At 35.5% G+C, this 23494-nt stretch overlaps 2 protein-coding genes across 2 annotated transcripts in view; one reads left to right on the top strand and one right to left on the bottom strand.

The window, feature by feature from the left end:
* The window catches only part of LOC127859568 (mucolipin-3-like), a 297009-nt gene that overhangs the window by 15821 nt on the left and 257694 nt on the right, over positions 1-23494 (bottom strand). The gene's annotated exons all lie outside the window — the stretch shown is intronic.
* The window catches only part of LOC127859852 (probable glutathione S-transferase 7), a 47321-nt gene continuing 25026 nt past the window's right edge, over positions 1200-23494 (top strand). Inside the window, exon 1 of the mRNA XM_052397408.1 lies at positions 1200-1417. The gene's annotated coding sequence lies outside the window, so the exon portion shown is untranslated. The remainder of the gene's footprint in view (positions 1418-23494) is intronic.

Here is a 23494-nt window from a genome sequence, read left to right on the forward strand (position 1 = left end):
ATTACATGGCGCTTGCACTTACGAATATTTTATTATTGTTGTCCATAACATATTTAAATTCATTTTAAGAATGTAACGACGAATAACACAATTCTAAATATTTTACAGACCATGTACTTCTTAATGTAAACGTGGCTAGCTTATGGATTGTTCAGTGCATAAGCAGAAACTACATTCTGTACATTCTGTTTATGTAAATCCTATCTGAAATAATAATGTGTGATACAAATTCATGGCTGATCCAATCTATAACAAAACATTTGTAAGTTTTTACCCCAAACATCACACAGCGGAGAGTGTCTGATTCAGACTTGTGCTTGCTGGGTCCTTGCAAAAAAAAAATTCGCCTTCGTCACGGACGGACACCGGTTTAGGTGTTTATAATGTTATAAGTATCTGCAAACGGCCAATACTTGGGTTTGTATTTTGAGTAAAATGTCGTTCACATCCGTATCTGTAAAATATTGTTTGCATACTCGGCTATTTTGAATTTAATACAACACAAATGCATTAATACTCGTTTATGATATGACACATTTTATGTTAATCTAACAAAATGTGTACGAAGGTCAAATGACAAATTTTCTTTAAATAAAGTCGACTGTCAGACACGTTTAATGTTATCGGGATTAAACCAGGTGTAACTACTTGTCCCAATGTAGTGTAAGAGAAATACCGTCATTATTGAACAATGCCCTTAAAGCGAAGGTCCCTTTCTTCAAATTCTATATTATAAATAAAGGAAAAAAATCGTGTTTGATTATACGAAAGATAACCCCAATGAAATCTTCAAAACATTTAACATACATATGTAATCAATAGAGGAAACTATCAGGGAAAGATGTTGATACATAAAATGTAAATTGTGTTAATATTGCATATTTCATATTAAACAATCTGAATTCCATATATTAAGGAAATAACCTGATGTGTAAACACTATTTTAATGTAATTAAACGTAGTGAAACAAACAACCTTGTGGTTAAAAGAAACAATCAATCTCTACACACCGGAGGCTCGGTATTTTTTTGACGCGAACCAGGCCCCCTATCTCATTTCGACTTTAACCGAACGATCGTAGTTTTACGCACATTTTCGGAATACGTTATCGTATGTTAACAATAGCATAAACAAGTTATTTCCCCTATATGTATGAAAAATACGAGCACTAAATAACAGTGTTACTGCGACAAATTGTGTTATTAGTTTGATCGGACAACGAAACAAGTAAAATAATCGCGTGGATGTAGTGACTTGAATGATTTCAACCCGATAGGATTTTTGGAAAACGATATTGGATGTTAACAACAGCCATACATTGTCCAGCAACAAAAACAAAGACTCAAATAAAAAGGAAAACGTGTTTTAGGGGCCCGTGATTTCTGCGATATTTACACCAACGTCACAGTCTGCTCAGGTTAGTAACGTGTCTTCATATCAGAGCTCCGTTATTTAACCATTAAACTGTCTAACATATTTATCTTATTGACCTACTTAATGGGATCTTTTCACAGATTGTGGCATGTTTTGAAGTTTTTTTCTTTTAATGCTATTAAGTGATTAATGTAAACATCGGAACTATAAAGTTCCAGTTTAAAACTTAAAAAAAAATGAAGAACGAAACAAAAGTAAACCACACCTGGGCTAAAATTGACTCTTGGAGCAAACGTCATCCGCTTAGACCACTCGACCATCCGTACTTTCATTAGTTGCATGTAATTTATAATTTTATAAGCAATTCTCATCATGTCACAAATTATAACGATAATTACAGAACTCCCCAAATTATAAAATCGTTTTGCGTTTGTAACGCATAATAATTTTCAGGGTTTTGAATCATCAAAAGATGAATAAAATATATATTTTAGAGCATGTGTCAATGCACAAAAACATAACTACAGCGAAAATGTGCACATCTGAAACATTATTTTTACAATATTGTCAATTTATCAAAACGTGAAAAGGTCCCTTTAAATAGAACAATTTCAACTGAATATAGTAAATGTTGGAGCAATAGGTTCAATTAGCGTAACAATTTTTAATTGTCAACCCCATAAACCGAGCATCCATGCAATAACATACATTATACACGAAGTGTCATCTGTAATATGTAAATAAACCTCCATGTGTAACATGTTACAAGTTATTTGTAATGTCAATTTATTCATGGGTTCAATTTTATGTTGAAGATAATTTTACAGATAACACTTAGATTACATACTACTAAATGATAAATGATATGATTGAATATAATTTTTCTCACGCCTCAATAAAAGTATAAAATAATCTTGAGCAATACTTGTCTTAAATACATATGATAATGCAGATACATTTCATTACAAAAATAGTCCGCTGCATTAAGCTCGATGTAAATATTGCAAGTTGTTTGTTTGTGGCTGAACATTTTTATTTAAATTTATAATTGCATAAAACCGTCTTTTCGCTTCTGAAGTGCGAAACATTTGAGAGATTGTGATAAATTGTCTTGCTACACGGCTTTTGCATGAACATTTAACACGCTATACCATATGGCGGAACAGGGAAAGAGCGGACGATATTACTTGGCTTGGTTTGTTTTCAGTAATTTAACTGGTGCAGTACCACTGCTCTTAATCCACCGATCCTGTTAAATCGGCATTAAAAAGTCGATTAATAGCTTGGTGGTCTGGTCAATGCAGATGAGTCAAATAAAAATACAGTAACTGACAAGTGTTCGTAGGGATTCGATAGTTTTTTTTAAATGGTTTAAATATAATAGCCTTGTTGGTTTCTACAATCGTCTCAATGAACGTAAATGAATAAGTTAAACGCTTTTAACAAATATATCTCAACATGTAAAACTGCATATTAAGCACGGAAGCACATGTTTGATTTTGAGTAGCTACTTATATTCGATCGTTCAAACAGTGTGAGTCTTCATCTACGACCCTCCATACCGCTCCCACCACTACTGGCTCATCTACGACCCTCATACCGCTCCCACCACTACTAGCTCATCTACGACCCTCCATACCGCTCCCACCTCTACTAGCTCATCTACGACCCTCCATACCGCTCCCACCACTACTGGCTCATCTACTGGCTCATCTTCGACCCTCATACCGCTCCCACCACTACTGGCTCATCTACGACCCTCATACCGCTCCCACCTCTACTAGCTCATCTACGACCCTCCATACCGCTCCCACCACTACTAGCTCATCTACGACCCTCCATACCGCTCCCACCACTACTGGCTCATCTACTGGCTCATCTACGACCCTCATACCGCTCCCACCACTACTGGCTCATCTACGACCCTCATACCGCTCCAACCACTACTAGCTCATCTACGACCCTCCATACCGCTCCCACCACTACTGGCTCATCTACTAGCTCATCTACGACCCTCAATACCGCTCCCACCACTACTGGCTCATCTACTAGCTCATCTACAACCCTCCATACCGCTCCCACCACTACTAGCTCATCTACGACCCTCCATACCGCTCCCACCACTACTGGCTCATCTACTGGCTCATCTACGACCCTCCATACCGCTCCCACCACTACTAGCTCATCTACGACCCTCCATACCGCTCCCACCACTACTAGCTCATCTACGACCCTCCATACCGCTCCCACCACTACTGGCTCATCTACTGGCTCATCTACGACCCTCTATACCGCTCCCACCACTACTAGCTCATCTACGACCCTCCATACCGCTCCCACCTCTACTAGCTCATCTACGACCCTCCATACCGCTCCCACCTCTACTAGCTCATCTACGACCCTCCATACCGCTCCCACCACTACTGGCTCATCTACTGGCTCATCTACGACCCTCATACCGCTCCCACCACTACTAGCTCATCTACGACCCTCCATACCGCTCTCACCACAACTAGCTCATCTACGACCCTCATACCGCTCCCACCTCTACTAGATCATCTACGACCCTCATACCGCTCCCACCTCTACTAGCTCATCTACGACCCTCCATACCGCTCCCACCACTACTAGCTCATCTACGACCCTCCATACCGCTCCCACCACTACTAGCTCATCTACGACCCTCCATACCGCTCCCACCTCTACTAGCTTATCTACGACCCTCCATACCGCTCCCACCACTACTGGCTCATCTACTGGCTCATCTACGACCCTCATACCGCTCCCACCACTACTAGCTCATCTACGACCCTCCATACCGCTCCCACCACTACTAGCTCATCTACGACCCTCCATACCGCTCCCACCACTACTAGCTCATCTACGACACTCATACCGCTCCCACCTCTACTAGCTCATCTACGACCCTCCATACCGCTCCCACCACTACTAGCTCATCTACGACCCTCCATACCGCTCCCACCACTACTAGCTCATCTACGACCCTCCATACCGCTCCCACCACTACTGGCTCATCTACTGGCTCATCTACGACCCTCATACCGCTCCCACCACTACTAGCTCATCTACGACCCTCATACCGCTCCCACCACTACTAGCTCATCTACGACCCTCCATACCGCTCCCACCGCTCCCACCACTTCTAGCTAATCTACGACCCTCATACCGCTCCCACCGCTCTCACCACAACTAGCTCATCTACGACCCTCATACCGCTCCCACTACTACTATCTCATCTACGACCCTCATACCGCTCCCACCACTACTAGCTCATTTACGACCCTCATACCGCTCCCACTTCCCACCATTTCTAGCTCATCTACGACCCTCATACCGCTCCCACCACGACTAGCTCATCTACGACCCTCATACTGCTCCCACCACTCCCACCACTTCTAGCTCATCTACGACCCTCATACCGCTCCCACCACTACTAGCTCATCTACGACCCTCATACCGCTCCCACCACTCCCACCTCTACTAGCATATCTACGACCCTCACACCGCTGCCACCTCTACTAGCTCATCTACGATCCGCATGCCGCTCCTACCACTACTAGTACATCTACGACCCTCATACCGCTCCCACCGCTCCCACCTCTACTAGCTCATCTACGACCCTCATACCGCTGCCACCACTACTAGCTCATCTACGACCCTCATACCGCTCCCACCGCTCCCACCTCTACTAGCTCATCTACGACCGTCCATATCGCTGCCACCTCTACTAGCTCATCTACGACCCTCATACCGCTCCCACCGCTCCCACCTCTACTAGCTCATCTACGACCCTCCATACCGCTGCCACCTCTACTAGCTCATCTACGACCCTCATACCGCTCCCACCTCTACTAACGAAGCAAGGCATCCGTTTAAGAGCATTACAGATGACTTATTTAAGAACATAAGACTGTGTTTAATGACATTTATTATTGTTTATTGTTGACAATATAATGAAAAAAATATTTAAGAATTATAAGACTACTAAGCATGTTAGGTCCCGAAGGTGTTTTTTAAACAATAGTTTTCAGCATTAAGTAAAAACAGCTTTTAAAGGTTCCAGATTAATGATTTAATACTATCACGCACTTTGTAAATCTTGAAAATGTCATCAAGATGATGTCCATTTTGTTCTTCAACTAAAAAGTCTCCTTTTAGAAGTATAAACACTATTATATCCAGGAAGTTTGAACATTTTAAGAAGAGAAGCGGATTAAAGAAGTATTGTTTTGCATATTAAACCTATAGGGAGTTATTTACATTTGTGTACCGATCAATTCACTTCTTTTTAAATTATCGTTAAGATACCCTCAACATATACCGGATTCATACACTGCACAAGAAATGGGTTTTTGGTTTTGTTGACAACATAAAGACGCTGGTATTTTGTTTGTCAAGCCTCAAAAAGTAACATATTAAAGGATAACTAGCTCATCTCCGAAAACTCGTCTCCAAAAGGCTTACAATACGAGGCAAACATTTCATCATAACCTTTCGTAACAAATAAAGCATAAAAATACACTTGCTTTATATTATGTTTAGAATTTTGACCTTATTTCGAAATTAGCCTTTACACTTGAATAAGGACGGATAAAAAATATTCGTATTAGAATAATCGGTTTACAACGTATTCGAATATTAAAACTTCGGGAAGGCAATAAATGTAAACAATATCTAAGCGTATTTAAAAACTTAATTGTATTGAACATAGCCGTTGCAAAATGAAGTATCATGAGAAAACTCATGCAACACGTATTTACAGTGTGTTTGTTTTTGTTTTTTTGTTAGCATCAAAATACAGTAAATATACAAACCTACTTGTATTTCAGACAGTTAACATATAAACATACAAATATATGTTTAAACATATAACAAAATATCACTCTTATCATTCTAATCTATTGACATCCATTGGAACTGTTTTCTCACTTTTTAATATCATCTTATCAACAATATGCGAGTCTGCTTGGCAGTCAAATTATCTAGTCCGCTGTGAATTCTACGCTGTGGTGGGACTATAGGATAAACAAAAAAACAGTACCTATTGCAAACACTAAAATAGGGTAAGGATCGATCTGTGGTCGAAAACCATGAGCATTGTATGTTGGTGTTTAGAGGCTAATAGTGGTACCAAGTGAACGTATTGATATAGTTATTAAAAACAAAATTAAGGAACATGTATTCGACTAGCAAAAAGATTTGCACATAATTTGTATCTCTCGAATATTTTAAGGTTATTAGACGTTTCATTGTACAATACGGAGATATATTTAGACGAGCACACAGTTTGACGTCATATTGGACGAGCAATATGACGTCAAACTGTGTGCGAGTCCAAATATATCACGTATTGTACAGTTTGAACGTCTAATAAGCTTTCTATTCTATATCCCTTTCTTCAGCTCTTTGTTTCATTTTAATTTTGATTTTAAAATGCTTTAATTACATCTACGGTATGCTATTTTTAAGACAAGTGCCCGTGTGAGTCGATTATAGTACATTCGGATACTTTTTCTCGGTAACGGCTTTTATCGTTATAAAACAATTGCTTAGTGCACTTGTTCTCAACTGTCCAATATGGAAAAAATACAGACTTTTTGGATCCAATACCGGAATATATTGGACGGTCACGTGGTACATAATGAAGAATACCGATTGGATGAATTTATTGGATAATATGATTATAGGTGCTACCTAATTTACGGGCAAAAGCTTTTAAAGTTTTTTTGATAACTATGTATTTTTAATAAATATATTGACATGATTGTGTTCAAAATATTATAATTGTTGCAATAATTAAGTAATGCATCCAAAAAAAATCAATCTTAAAACAAGTTACATGTTCCAAGCTTAAAGATCTAGCATCTTATATTTTTTTGTTTTCTAGCCACAGGAATTTATAGCTGGTTCGGTGTCTGTGGTATAGTGGATGGGGTGTCTGCTAACTGGCTTAGTCACTGGGAGGTCTCTGTATTGATCTCTTAAGTGGGAGCATTCTTTAGATAACCCTAAAGACATACTATGGCGTACCATTTGGGTTGAAAGTCAAGAAGACCTACAAGTTAAAAAGAGAAATGTACGTCAAAGTACAATAATTGTACGTCGACATAAATATAAAATACACTTCGAAGTATATATTTGTACGTCAAAGTACAATTTGTACTTCGACATACATGTTTGTACTTCGACGTACACATTTTTTGAACAGCCAATCAAAACACTAGTCTCTTGAGCCGCTTTTCCTTCAGATTTATTCATAATAAATGTTTAAAATCTCTTTTTTAATTGAGGACAAAATGAATAAAAATATCAGAATGGCAAAAAAACAACACATAGAAGTTTCAAGTATTTAATGCATTGAAATAGATTATATACAAATTTGAAGAAGATTCAATTGTTACCTTTTTAAAATTAAAATTATTCAGCATATTGTGAGTATTTATTGTTCATGCAGGGCGGAGAATCACGACCGCCTAGTGCATTACTGTGTAGGAAATTCCCAACGGTAACCAAACAGTTACCAAGCATTAACGGGATAAATAATGTATTATAACCTCTCCGTTGGTCGTATTTTGTGATAACCATAACTTGCATAAGTCAGAGGTTAATTCCGCCACGCCAGGTCAATAAATACGCACAATATCTATGAGTTAGCTGTCGATAGTCGCATAATTTGGTATAAACTATAATAATAATAATGTTTAATAAATACGCACAATATCTATGAGTAAGCGGTCGATAGTCGCATAATTTGGTATAAATAATAATAATACTTATGTTCAATGTCAAATATCTCTAAAAGCAACAGATGTAAGGTGTCTTCTGATTGGCTAACACTCAAGGATCGGTGAAAACTGTATGTCGAAGTACATTTCTCGTTCTTCCTAGTAGGTCTTGTAGACTTTCGACGTCATGGTACGTAATATAGACACTAAGTACTGGTCCTACCCAGGAACCAGTTTGTTTCATTAAATGTCTCAATTCAACTTGACAGCTTGCTAAAGCAGTTGCATTTAGCATACAGTACATGTGATGTGTCAAATCAATTTTGATTGACAAATTTGACAGGATTTTTTTTTATCCAATAAGTTTTAGACTGCCAAATAACACACACTACGTATTGAAAGCCATACCTGGAGCTTTCGTCTGTATATCACTGACTTCATCAGAAGAATGATTTCTACTGTTGGGAAACGTTAACACCACTAATTGTCTTCTTATTTATTATCAATGTATAATTATGTGTAACAGCATAACAACATACTTGTTTCGCAATTAAAATAGTTAATAAATACAGGTATCTTGCAGGTTTCTAATTTTCTTTTGCAAACTATTGTTGAATAGTTTAAATTGTGTCGCCACTAAAAAACTAGCCATTTTGTAGCAATTCTAAAATCACAGTCTAAACTGCATACACTTAGCTCTACAGTTACAATTTGAATGCAAATATTAGAATGCATCATGTTATATCATCCATATTTTTTTATTTAAACATTCAAAAAACACATAATACAGTACATATATAAAAAGATATGTTGTATTGTGTGGATATACAAAACACTTCACATCATTTATTTGCACATAAAATAATAGTTACAAAATAAGTAAAACTCATCAACCTACATTTCAAGAATATTTACGTATATGAAATTACAAAGTGGTGTTATTGTATTACCTTTTACAAAATTAACATTGCTGGTTTTGTACTAGCCATAAAACATTTATCATGGGTTAGCAAGTAACAACCAATTTATTAATTACACAATCGAACGGAAATCATATTAATTGCATTATGCATTTACTAAACAAGCTATTTGCTACTGTTTAGAATTACACTATCTTACTAAAAATGATCACGGGTACTTAGTGCTTTTACATACTTGTGGTAAGTTTTGTATTACTAGTTTGACAATTATGGGCAGACACTTGTCGATATACAGACAAAATTTGCATGGAAACTTTTCATATTTTTTCAGCATAATTGCCTTCAAATTGTTAATTTAACAACCCTTTGACATTGTTTGCACATCTGAACTTATTATACCATAGCTGATTTTTGTTTATAGATAGACATATATAGACTTTTCAAAGTTCTATAAAAGTTCACACATGTTCCATCCAAGTAAACAAACAGAACCAATAAAGATCACCACAGATAATAACTGTGTGTATAGCTTGGAAATTTTGAATCCCTCCTTTGTTGATTTCTGTAAACCAAAACTGTCAGTTTTGCTGGATATAATGGCTTGTATAATGCCCAGCTCTTGTCTTGGCAGAACAGCTTCTAAAAACGGAAAACCAACAAATATCTTAAAATTTGATCAATAATGCAGACAATTTATAAATGTCTTGTTTTTTGTTGATTTCGAATCTGGAAGATTTTTTACGTAAGATTGTGGTACGAAAATTCCAACGGTATCGGATTTTGTGGTTTTAGGCCTAAACTATTTATAGTGATATGTAACCTTTTGGGATATCGGTAAAGTGCGAGCAGACGAGGTGAAAATACTTTAAAAATTAAAGTTAAAAGACTAAAAAGTTAGATCTGAATATCTTAAAAATTTGTGAATAAATGCGTTTCTGGTGGGTAACAACGACAACTTACCAGAATATTGCTCATGATCAAACGTAAAACTTCTTTCTGAGAGCGAATGGAAAATGCGTCACAAATTCTGATACATAAACAGTAGGGTGTCGTTATTGAAATACCGCGAGAATACTTGAAGAATAGAGATGCCAACTATAGTGTTTAAAACAAATAATTTTTTAACAAGCGTTTGTGATTTGTCAGGATAATTATAACAATAAGATATCGAAAAGATCAAAGCAAATAAATTCGACAGAAATCGGAGATTCGGCAATATATTAAAGACGGGTTATGTTCCCCTAAATTGTGTTCGGTGAAGACTGTTACTATATGTAGTGAACCAGTCTTCGGCTTATACCCACTGAAGAAGAGCATTCAGGGGAGATAATTGAGTAATGACCTAATTCTGGAACGGTTGCGAAAAAAACAAATAATGCGAGAATATTTAGTGCGATACGCTACACAATTATGATGTCATTGATATCACTTTTTCTGAGGTATGTATTTACATGTGATTTAGCATATGTCCAAGTGTTTTTGATTTGTTCAAGTTCATAAATAGCATCGCGAAAATATATGTCGCGTGGCAAATTTTTTTGAGACGTATCCATATGTGGTATTCTTATGTAATGTCTAAATTCCCATATGTATGAACGGTCAAAGCCCGCTTCGCGGGCTTTTGCCCGTATAAAATACTCGAATCTAAGTAGCCATTATAACAGTTAGTACAACACAGTGGTCGATGGCAATCAACTAATTAAACAAGTATTTAAACAATTCAAACAATTTATATCGAACACAATTTAAAACACTACAACTGTAGTTAAAATTAAGTAAGATTGTGTAACGATTTTAAAAGTGTTGATCGATCTTAACATTGTATCAATTACGAAAAAGAATAGTAATAACTTATTAAATGAATCAACCTATAAGTAGCATATTTAGAATCTAAGCGGTTAAGCTTTAATAATAAATCTAGGAATATCGTTATATTTTTGTTGGGATGTTTTAAATATTATTTGTTAACATATTGTGTTCTATGTGTACATTAAATAAACAGTGTTTGCATTTTTATATAGAATGTATACAGGCACTTGGCACTGAAATAACTTCTTAACAAGAATATGGACATATTCTCAAAGACGGGTTATTGCAATTCTAGATGTTGGTAACTGTTAAACCTCTAAATAGGTATCGAATTTTAAAATTCCTTAAACAAATTATTTATCTATTGATTATCTTTCAGTTTCAGTTGACTGATTTTGTTTAGCGATAGATATAAACATATTTGCATCTCCCTGAAAATTAATCATACATTACCGTCGACATTGACATCTTGTATATGTTTATATTGATATATTTGATACAATATAAAGGTATTAGCAATTCTACTCACGGAGATTTGTCCACGAGTGTGAAGGATGGCGCGGTACGATGTGAACTGAGGTGTTCCGAATATTTACTCTTACGGGTATAACACATATTTACAGGCCCGGACACAAAATCCGGAAGTGTGTTTGCGTGTTTACAGAGAGCAGGAGTCAAGGGATGTCCCTTGGTCGGTAAATGTGACCCTGTATATCGCAGCCAGTGCGGCGACATTTGCTACATTATGTGTTCTCTGGGGTAACTATTGCAAATGGGATCAATAACATAAATGATGAGTTGTGAACTAACGCCAAGCGTATGAAGTTCATCTATAATAAGACTTTTAAAATTGCGCTTTAACAGTAATATCACTTACTGAAAACCCATTTTTATTAGCCGGCAAGAAATTTCATGATTTTCCACAAAATGACAATTTTGTAAACACGATGAAATGAGAATTTCTGATAAATACAGAATTTAGTCGATTATGTTTTATAACATATGTCCTCGCTAAATCGGATAGAATGTCACTATCGGAGGTGGGCTCTTTATATCAATACGTTTAATACTAGTCAATTGTATTGTGAAAATAACGTACATTCGTAGATTGCTGACTTTGTAAATACATGGTAATAGCGTATGTCAGCCGGTGTTTTTATAACATGTATATGCGATATGTTTTGGAGGTTGGGGCTTGAATTACTATATGTAAACACATGCCAGTTATTAGTAATTTTTTATGAATAATCAACGCAATACATATTAATGCGTTTTTATTTACTTAAATAAAAGTAAAGAAAAACATAACATGTTTTCCCTAAATTTGACAGTGACGCATGTATTCCAGACCCCAATTGATTGAATAATTAGCTGGTAGTTTAATCGAGAATATAATTACGTGATAAAGAAAAGACTAATTTTGTGTTATCTAAAATCTATGGATTTGTTTGATAACATTTAATGACATTTTGAATTCTCAACCTCTGTACTTGTAGTCCAGTTTGTATAAATTAGCATAATCTTATTCTGGTGAAGTCGATATAAATAATATATAAGTTAAATATTCCTAGAACAATGCAATCGCAATTCAAATAAAAACGAGCATACAGAGTTGTAAAAACCACATTATGGCTTAAACTAGTTGGTGGCTTGCCTAACCAACTACTTAGCGCCGAATACGTCATAATAAATGGCGCAATTAATTTATGGTTAAGACACAGTATTACACATTATAACTCTTTTAGGCACGACTTAAACGCATCTGAAAGAAAGAAATATCCGACACGGATATATAAAGCATACGGTTGATGGACTCATCGTGATAGAGTTAATTGCACATTTCGAAACCAGATGCGATGAGGCTAACGTGAAGAAAAAGGCCAGGGCATAGAGCTGTTAGAAGCTTGCAAGTAAGGAGACTGGCGTACTAAGTTTTTTCTCATAGAAGTAGGCGCTTGTGAGTTTTGTGTACAATCAGTGTGTCGACCGATGCCAGAAGCCGGGTACACTGGCATGGATATTTATCTGACCATCCGGAAACTGAGCCAAGCTGCAGAGCGAACCTCCAGCTAGTTGCTGCTGGAGCGAGAGGAGATAAATTGGAAAAAGTAGGGCTATCGACATTCACACCGTTGCTACGATGGCCCCACCCTTCCGAGATGTCAATTTGTAAGCGGCGGGACATTGGCGACGTAGGGACTCCATGCTGATGATGAAGGTCGATTCGCAATCGACAACCATCACAGCATTTGAGTCACCAAAATATTCGCGATTGTACTCATTAAACTTAAGACTATGGTTTCTACCATTAAATTTTATATCATCCAGCATTACACTTGACATATTTTTATGATGTCATTTTGATACATGACAGGGTTCTCTAAGACCTTAACCTTGATTAAAAATATATATAAATTTCCTCAACTCTTTTTGTATAAACACGTGTGTTCAAAGGATTTGAAGTAGGACAAAATATAAGCGTAGACAATTCTTAAACGAAATGTTGCCTCAAAATTGTTAAAATCATACTAATGTTAGTATCGCTTGCCAGTATAATGGGGAAATTGTTTATATTCAATAAGGTCAATGTAGTATAGTCATATTCTAACTAGAAGAGGACCATAATTGAAACATATTGATCGCTTATGTTTTAAAGAACTGGAACATCATAGACAATTCTGAGTTCAGGTGTATTTTCCACAATTTATTGAACATTTGTAAAGACATAAATTAAACTAATAAGATTATATTTCAAGTTTGATAGCAATAACTTGGGTGTGATTGATGAACGGTCTTTCAAAAATAAAATCTTAAACATAACTCATAAGTACGTGTGTATTTTTTAAAAACATTTTTCAAAAAAATCTTTTTGTGTGTGGGGTGGATAGGGGGAATAATGTGGGAGCGTGGTCATTTATTAGATGATATTTCAAAAATAAGAAGAAAAATAAACGAACAAAAAAATATAAAAAATTCGGGCGGGGGGATTCTGGAGTGGAGCCTGGTGGATGGTTTGGATGGAGTACATTGTGGTATGTCAGGTAAGTGTTGTAAGTGTTGTAAGAACTGTGTTCATGAAACACAATACCCCCTACTGCGCCGCTTTGAAGCCATATATTTGACCTAAGACCTTGAAGAATGACCTTGACCTGGACCTTTTACCACTCAAAATGTGCAGCTCCATGAGATACGCATGCATACCAAATATCGAGTAGCTATCGTCGGTCTTTCAAAATTTGACCTTTTACCTTGAGGAATGACCATACCCTTTCACCACTCAAAATGTGCAGCTCCATGAGATACGCATGCATGCCAAATATCAAGTTGCTATCTGCAATATCTCAAAATTTGACATATGACCTTGATCTTTGACCTTGAAGGATAATCTCGACCTTTCACCACTCAAATGTGCAGCTACATGAAATACGCATGCATGCCAACTATCGAGTTGCTATCTTCAATATTGCAAAATTTAACCTTTGATCTTCACCTTTGACCTTGAAGGATAACCTTGACCTTTCACCACTCAAAATGTGCAGCTCCATGAGATACGCATGCATGCCAAATATGGAGTTGCTATCTTCAATATTGCAAAATTTGACATTTGACCTTGACCGTTGACCTTGAAGGATGACATTGATCTTTCACCACTCAAAATATGCAGCTCTATGAGATACGCATGCATGCCAAATATCGAGCTGCTATCTTCAATATTGCAAAAATTTACCTTTGACCTTGACCTTGAAGGATGACCTTAACCTTTTACCCTAAAAATGTGTAGCTCCAAGAGATACTCGTGCATGCCAAATATCAAGTTGCTTTCTTCATTATTGCAAAATTTGACCATTGCAAAATTTGACCTTGACCTTTGACCTTGAAGGATGACCTTGAACCTAACCTTATTCCACACAAAATGTTCAGCTTCATGAGATACACATGCATGCCAAATATCAAGTTGCTATATTCAATATTGCAAAATATGACCTTTGACCTTGAAGGATGACCTAGACCTTTCACCACTCAAAATGTGCAGCTCCATGAGATACGCATGCATGCCAAATATCGAGTCGCTATTGTCAATGTTAAAGTTTTCGGACGGACGAACAGACGCAATATATTTGACATGTGACCTTTAAGGACCACCTTAACCTTGATCTTCCACCACTTAAAGTGTGCAGCTCCATGAGATACACATCCGTGCCAAATATCAAGTTGCTATCTTCAATATTGCAAAAGTTATGACCAATGTTACAGTTTTCGGACGGACGGATGCACAGACAGACGGACATTTCAACTGCTACCGGGGGCATAAAAAAGGAAATGAAAAAAATCTTTTTTTTTGGGGGGGGGATTCTGGGGTGGGGCCTGGGGGATGGTTTGGGTGGAGTCCATTGTGTTATGTCAGGTAAGCGTTGTTTTGTCAACGTATGAATCAAATCTAATCCTAAATAAAGAAGTTATATCAATTTAAGCAAAATTTATTTATTTGACCTTGAGATTCAAGGTCATTCAAAGGTCAAGGTCAAATTCAACTTGCCAGGTACAGTACGCTCATGATAGTAAGAAACTTTTTGAATTGAAAGCAATAGTCTTGATACTTTAGAAGTACAGTGCATAATAACACAAAATTTAACAAAATATTCAAAGTTACTTAGTCAAAAAAGGGCCATAATTCCGTCAACATGCCAACCAGAGTTATGCAACTTGTCCTGTACAGTCCCCTTGTGATCGTTAGCTAGTATTCCAAGTCTGAAAGTAATAGCTATGATATTTTAGGAGTAAAATGGACCAAAACACAAAACTTAACCAAATTTTCAATTTTGGCCATAATTCTGTCAAAATGTCAGTCAGAGTCACATAACTCCCCTTATGATAGTTAGTAAGTGTCGAAAGTAAAAAAAATAGCTTTGATACTTTAGGAATAAAGTGGACCTAAACACAAAACTTAACCAAATTTTCAATTTTCTAAGTATAAAAAGGGGCATAACTCTAAAAATAATGCTGACAGAGTTATGCAACTTGAGATTTGTCTTGTTGCCATAAAGAATTATTCCAAATTTGAGTTAATTATCTTTGATGGTGTTACAGTTATTTGACTTTATAAAAAAAACTTTAACCAACGGCGACGCCGGGGCGAGTAGTACAGCTCTCATTTTTCTTCGAAAAGTCGACCTAAAAACGGAATTGATAGGCTTTTCCTATGTCTGTCTTTGTCTTTCGGTTGTTTGTTCGGATGGTCGGTTCGTAGACGAGATCGATTCTGGACGATACCATGAGAAAACGTACACCTACCATCATATCAATTCGCAGGCTGGCTACATGGGAGAAACGGAAGACTATGTAACGGTTCACAGGTAAAAGGTATATAATGCAGGGGCTTGTAACATGAATTGAATATGTACACAAACTATGCTTAGAAATGCAGTAGCTTTACAAATCATCATATACGAATACCCCAACCGTGAACAAACAATATCTTACCATCTTAACAAAGGATAACGTATACAATTGTTATTTATAGATTATAAATATGGAGAGGTTTTTGCAGTAGTGTTATGTTGTTTTACATAATATACCTCCTCCAGCCAGCCTCATCACCCATAAATGGATTTGTTGTTTTGCTTAACTCTGTGGGTGGTGTGTGTGTCGGGGCTCAGTTTAAGCACTTAATTGAGTAAAGTTGGGGAGAGGTATATTTGTTGAAAACATGTTTTGATTGTTGACACCCATATATTTAGTGCTGCAACAATATACCGGTATATCGGTATATTTCGCAATACGCAATCGGCATATTGTATTGCGATACGATTTTCATCATACTGGTAGGAAAATTTTACAAAATTAATTCACATTTCGTCCAGAAAAGCCATCCGAAATAATGATAACAAGGTAAACAAAACAAAGCATTGTAAATATTTTTTTTTCGTAAAAATAGCATTCTGAAAAGTATATTATACGGAGTAACGTTGTTACATCGGAGCATTCGTTCGATGCTTTTGAACAGATTATCGTTGAGTTAATTGCGCACAGCTGTAAATGTTTCGTTCGATTCTGAATTGAGCATTATTAAATTTGTAATCCAAATTTCGGAAATACGCTTCAAAATTTTAATGCTAATGCGACAATAAAAAATTATAGCGTCAAATAAAAGTGCTTTATCCTTTGTCTCAATAAAAAGCGCGCGAAAATTATACAGACATGTAGGGCGTCGCATGGAAAGTATGGGTGTATTTTGTGTTGTATAAAATGGGAACATCACGTCAGGTGAATTACGCATGTTCAGTGGAAAAAAAAAACGCCCGGGTTGGACGTTATTTCATCACATCTTTGCATAGTAACAAATGCCAAATTGTATTTGATGCTTAAGAAAAGTTGCGAATGTTTGTGTTTCTTGTTATTCTTGAGCACATTTACCGGTATATAGTAAATATTTACCAAAATTTGCTTTAAAACTGGAATATACGGGATTATCGGGTAATTGGCAAGTTATAATTTTGGTACAAGCCAGCAGTATATTGCGATATATTGCAATACGGGTTTTTGAACTGACAATATATTGCAATACGGTTTTTGGCGTTTGTTGCAGCACTACATATATTAACATTTGAAAGTTGAAAAACGGTGCTCCTATTCAATATGTTTGAGATTTACTTAGTTTAAATATGTAAACAGGTTTAAAATTAAATCAAATACAATTATATAAATACACGATTTATTCCTAGACTATGCATTGTCCAATTTAAATGACAAAAACGACGTAATTGTTATAATTTTAATCATCCGCGTCAATAGCATAATTACGATAGTAATCTTATAGCGTATGTTGCAGTATTGAGAGTATGATATAATTGTATGTGTATCTGATATCCTCGACACGACGAAATTTAACCTTCGTTGAGACCGTGGACTTTACAATGTGTGCAGTAAACGTTCATTGCTATGCGCGATGTTATGCTAAACAATAAGCACATTTTTTATTTACCTTCACGCGGTAAACTAACCATTCTCATAATTTGTAATTAAAAATATGTCGAATAACCACTTATTTTGTTTTATATCAATATATTTTTTAATAAAAAATAAACATATGGGCAAAATGTTGTATGAAACGTTATATATTGACCGACAGTTCTACCCAATAAAGAAAGCGCAATAGATCAGTGATTCCTTTCTTGACAATCATGAGGTAATAATGTCATTTTACAAGGTCCCGTTGTTTTATACATATTGACCAAGAATAAAGCATATGTGTACTTGTTTAAGTTGTTTGTTATATAAACGACTATAATATTGCATTTAATTTGAGGATTAACACGATTTTATTTGTATGACCTTTTAAAACAGTCGAACTGTCCGTCTGTCTGTCCTTCAAGCATTTCTTTTTCTATACTTATTTGCTTAACGCTTTAAGATATCGACCTGCTATTTGGTGTATGAGTCTACCTACATGACTTACAGACTTTCAGATTGATTATGAGTTTCGTTCCAGTCCATTGATTTTTCGGCAAAATTATGTGTCTTGGACTTGAGCAAAGAAACTCACCGGTTTATTGAGGAAATGTGTACTGTGGGCGAGAGAGAACATACTCACCGGTGTATTGAGGAAATGTGTACTGTGGGCGAGAGAGAACATGAGAGAACAATTTGCAGTAGGCCAATTTAAAAAATAATCCTAACTCGACACCAAGCTTTGGGGCGGTCCACAAGGCCTGGGTACGGGCTTAAAGTCTAATAGCAAACATCATTAACACACCATCTTATAACGATAATTCATATAAATTCAATAAAACTTTCGACCACAGTTTTAACCCTGTTGATAACTAAGTATAAAGATAAAGTCGCTAGTGTTCTTAAATGTTTTGTGACGGAATTGAAAGTCAGATATAATTTTGTTAATCCAGTTTCTAGGAAACTCGTTATGCCGCTTCCTTACATATAATGAATAGAAAATCTTAAACACTGATAATTAAAAACAATTCTTGATTTATTTTGAACGTATGATGATAACATTCGTGCAATGTTTGTACATGTATGTCCATTGTTTGTAATAACACATTTGTATACGAAGCTGTCTAACCCAGATGTTTACCTCTATCGATTATAGTAAATTGTCTAATAAAATCCTGCAAAATTTCCCGCCATTAGTCCGAATGAAGAAATTGTATTTTCCTATTTATAAACAATACCCAAAACTCTGCGTAAATGAGAACGTGCAATTTACAAAATTTTGACTCAATTACATTACTATATAATTTAAATGCCTATCTATATTTTGTTTTATATCGTAAACAATATTGTCAATGTGCATGGGCTATTTCGAAAAATATAGGAATGCAGAATTGCGTTTTCTATATTAGTTACACAACTCGATCATGAAGAAACTAATAAAGTTTTTTAACGCTATACCATACACTATATATAGTCAATTAAATTACCTGTCAACGAGACAACATCTTTTTTTGCATTGGCTGTTGTCTATTTTGCGCATTTTTTGTTAAAATTTTAAATACAACCAATAAAAAATTATTGACATTTTTCCATGAACAATTTACGGATCATCGACAAATACATGACAAAAAGCTATATACTGTTCAGAATGAATACTGTATTTGTGTACAAATTTTAACTCATTAAAACAATAATGATTTTATACGGTGGGACACTTCTATGGGGCATAGCATATTAATTTTATTTAATAAGTTATTTAATAGTGTGCTTTATACATAAATAGTTAACTGTTCTATTGTTAGTTATGATGTTGACAGTAACAACTTGTAATTGAAAATGGTATTGCTTTATGCAATACATGGCCTTTATTTTGAAACTTTTGTTAAACCCATAGTACATGCTCCATTTTACTTGAAATGAAGTATGAACTTGAAAAAGGAAAGTGTATTTTTACACTTCAGCAAACGACATGAAGAGGTTTGTCGATTCGACGGCATGACAGTTTATCGGTTGCAACATTGTCTAGATGATAAATAAGGAATGACTTGATGTATTACAATTACTTTTGGTACACATATTTACAAAGCGCATAAATCAGCTGTAAGAGTGAGCTTTTAAGTTTATAAATGAAATGCACTTTTGTCATATATTGACATCTTTCGCACGGCATCGAGTCATATCATTTTTTTCATCAACATATTGAATGTAAAGTCGAATTTCTCCACCAATACGATTTTTTTTTAAGACACCCTGGCGGATATGTTTCTCGGGGGGACATTGGTTTATATTTTTTTCGTGCAAAAACTTTATCACTGGCATACCTTTTAAGAAATGTGTATATAAAGTGCTAATTAGGGGACAAATCCCTGCATCTTTGACTTCAAATAGCCATATTTCAATAAATCCTGAATAATAATAACAAGGATTTTTCTAACATACATGATAATACCTCTTTTGCATATACCAAAAGATATTTTAATTCAAAAATTCCTTAAAGGTCCACCCTATATTATTCACATTTCGCAGTTGGTACGTTACGCCAGAACATGTTCATGTATTAAATATTTTAATGATCGTAATCGTATGTTAACGAAAAAATTGCTTAAACAAGGTTCTTTGTATCATAACCAACGAAGTAAATTCGCTAAATTTCACTCATAGAATGGTGATTCAAAATATAATGTTTTGATGCGTGTTCGCAAATTAAAATATTTTAAAGAAAATGTTAATTGTAATCTTTTCAATTTAATGAACTAATTTTTATCAAAAGGATATGATATTAAAGTACTTTAAAACACATGCTTGTTGGTTTTCGATTCACTATATCTTTATTGTCTTAAAATTTGGAATTATTAATCGAATGCCCATTTAATATGTTTGATTCTTAAATAATAATCGTTATAGCTGGTTTTATTGGTAATTCGATTTTACAGTACTGCCACTTTAATAATTTTATGTTTTACTTTACAGTACCGCCCCTTTAATTATCTTGGATTTTTTACGTCATCGCTTCTAAATTCCGTCATACGGCATTCTTTCACTGTGCTGGGCTACATTGATTTTTTGGACGTCATCGTGCCATCGCTTCTATATTACGACACACATTCACTGTGTTAGGTCACATTCATAGGTCATCGGGTTTAAAGCGTTTAACTTTTTGTGATATTTTCTCTCTGACGGGCGTTTCTTGTTCGATTAATTTTTTGATTTTTGATTTTGAGCAGTCACATAAATAACCAAGCTATGTAATATGGATCTTTTTCACCCATTATTGCTGCTTCTTCCTGTATTTGCGCGATGATGATCTGAAATATTAACTTTATGATGCTATATTCTTAAATATTTTCCTGGAAAGAAGGGATGTAGTTGACACTTGTTCGTAAATTCATTTCATCGTTACTCAAAAAGTTGTAACTCTGTTGCTCTGGTCTCTTTCCTACCATTGACTATTTAAATGGTAATTAAATTGAATGCGTTTTATTTCCCTTTAATTATTGTTTAATTTGAGTTGCAACGAGGTTAAATTTTATTTACCCTTATATGTATCATGAATTTAGTGGGCAAAGTGTGAGGTTGAGCGCTCTAAACCCGGTTTAAACCCCCAATGCTTTAGATTGACCGTTGCAAGTCAGTGAACCCAGCTTTATTCTTATATGCGTTTATGCTTTTTTTGTATTGTGCTCTTGAGTACTGTTAAGGCATTTGGTCACTCGCCTTAAATAAAGACCAACTTATTGTATATAATGATAATGCAATACTGCTCCAGCAGCTGGAGTTTCACTTCTTTATATTTAAACAATTATAGAACTGGATTTACTTAGCCTTTCGAAATTCAGCCAGATTTATCGGAAACTTTTCCAAGCAGGTCGAACTTTTCACATCAGATCGGGTTTCCGAGGGTGAGTGTGACATTGGAATTCGTTGCTGGTACAAGGTATACCATTTGTATATTTCTTTGCGTAGCAAGCGATACAATTTATTTCTTTTTCTTGTCGAAAATATCTTATAAATCTTGAATGAGACAGACGCAAACGTTTGTGTTTTCGAGTTCGTGAGTCAAATTATTGAAACGAAGTGAAGAATAATGTTTTCACATGTTTAACTTGTTTTCCAAGTATACGCATCAGAAGGACATTTTATGGTTCTTATTGCTATTTGCATGACTTCGTTGATTGAACAGTCTGTTATGTTATTTTGGTGATATTACCATCTTTCAATCGCGCATAAAATTATTCGTACACTATAATTGTACTAAACATGCGATTTTTACATCGATATTACTGTATGCATTTAGCTCTATATACACCTGGAGACTTTTAATGCAACACATTTAAAACTTGAATATCTCTGTTATGAGTTAAGATTTTGATTTAAAATTTATATGTGATCATTTGACTCCATTCTGAGCAAGTTCACGATAAAATCATTCATCCGCGACGATGGGACGCTTAAGTACGTGGGGTATGTATGTTTCGATTGTTTGCACGTGGAAATGGTGAAAAGAAATATTATTGTCGATTTATTTCAATTTCATCATTTAAGATCGATGTTTACACCAGGCAAACATTAATTTGATTCAAAATAATGTATGGCTAATATGAATATTCAGAAGCGCAACCGCGCAATTTGGTAAAATGCATGCTACTCATCCCACATAATAAAGCGTTCGATCGTCACGGTTGAATGATTTTATCGTTCGCTTACACCGAATGTATTCAAATGATTTCATCTACAATTTTGAACGAAAATCTTTACTTATTATAGAGAGATATTTAAGTTTGAAAAGTGTCGCGCTAGAAAAGTCTCCAATACACTTACCGGCAAACTGCAATTTGCCGAAATGTGCCATAATGCGTGGGTGCGCTCTCAAATATTCATATGAGCCATACATCTTAAAAAGATTCAATGCTTATTGAGGCAATAAAGAACTGGCTGATGTGCGATTTAAAAAATTGAGTTAAGAATCACTAACGGATAAATTCCACTGGACTTTCGTTAACATAAAGAGGGACATTTAAAGTTGTGTAAGGAACAATATGACAAATACTGGAAATGCAAGTCATGCTTCATTTTGATACTCTGACATCCCATCCCTGATTTTTCAACTGTGTCTTCGTAGAGCTCGTCAGCAATGCTTGGAATCGAAAACCAGTATTATTAAGTTTATTCATCTGTCCATGCAGCAGGCAATCTCGCTTTTACCATTCTTTCCCAACATGAAGATTATCCATCTAGTGCGAGACCCAAGAGCGATAATAAAATCCAGGCAAAATGCTGTTCGGCATGACATGATAGACTTCAAAGAGACAAATACAATACAACCTAAAGTCCTATCTTCTTGGCTTTAAAAGGATCTATCTGATACTAAATTGTTGATGAAATCTGATCCGTCAATAATAAAGCTAGTGTAATATGAAGACATTGCAGAACATCCAAATGAAGCTGCAAAACAGTTATATGCATTTGGGGGTTTCATCTTCGATTTTGTCAAAAGCCAAACTCAGTCCAGCTTAAACAGTTGTAACTTCTGTACGCAGCGGAAAAATTCTACTGTAACGTCAATGAAATGGGGGTATAAAATAAAAACCTTATGGAGCATAGGAAATATTTAAAAGTTGTAAGAATATCATGAGTGTTTTAGGATACATAAACCTCTGCAATAACAAATCTCTACGAGCATTGTCAATTCCCTCTAGA

This window comes from Dreissena polymorpha, chromosome 1, assembly GCF_020536995.1.
Source record: "Dreissena polymorpha isolate Duluth1 chromosome 1, UMN_Dpol_1.0, whole genome shotgun sequence".
Lineage (NCBI taxonomy): Eukaryota > Metazoa > Mollusca > Bivalvia > Myida > Dreissenidae > Dreissena > Dreissena polymorpha.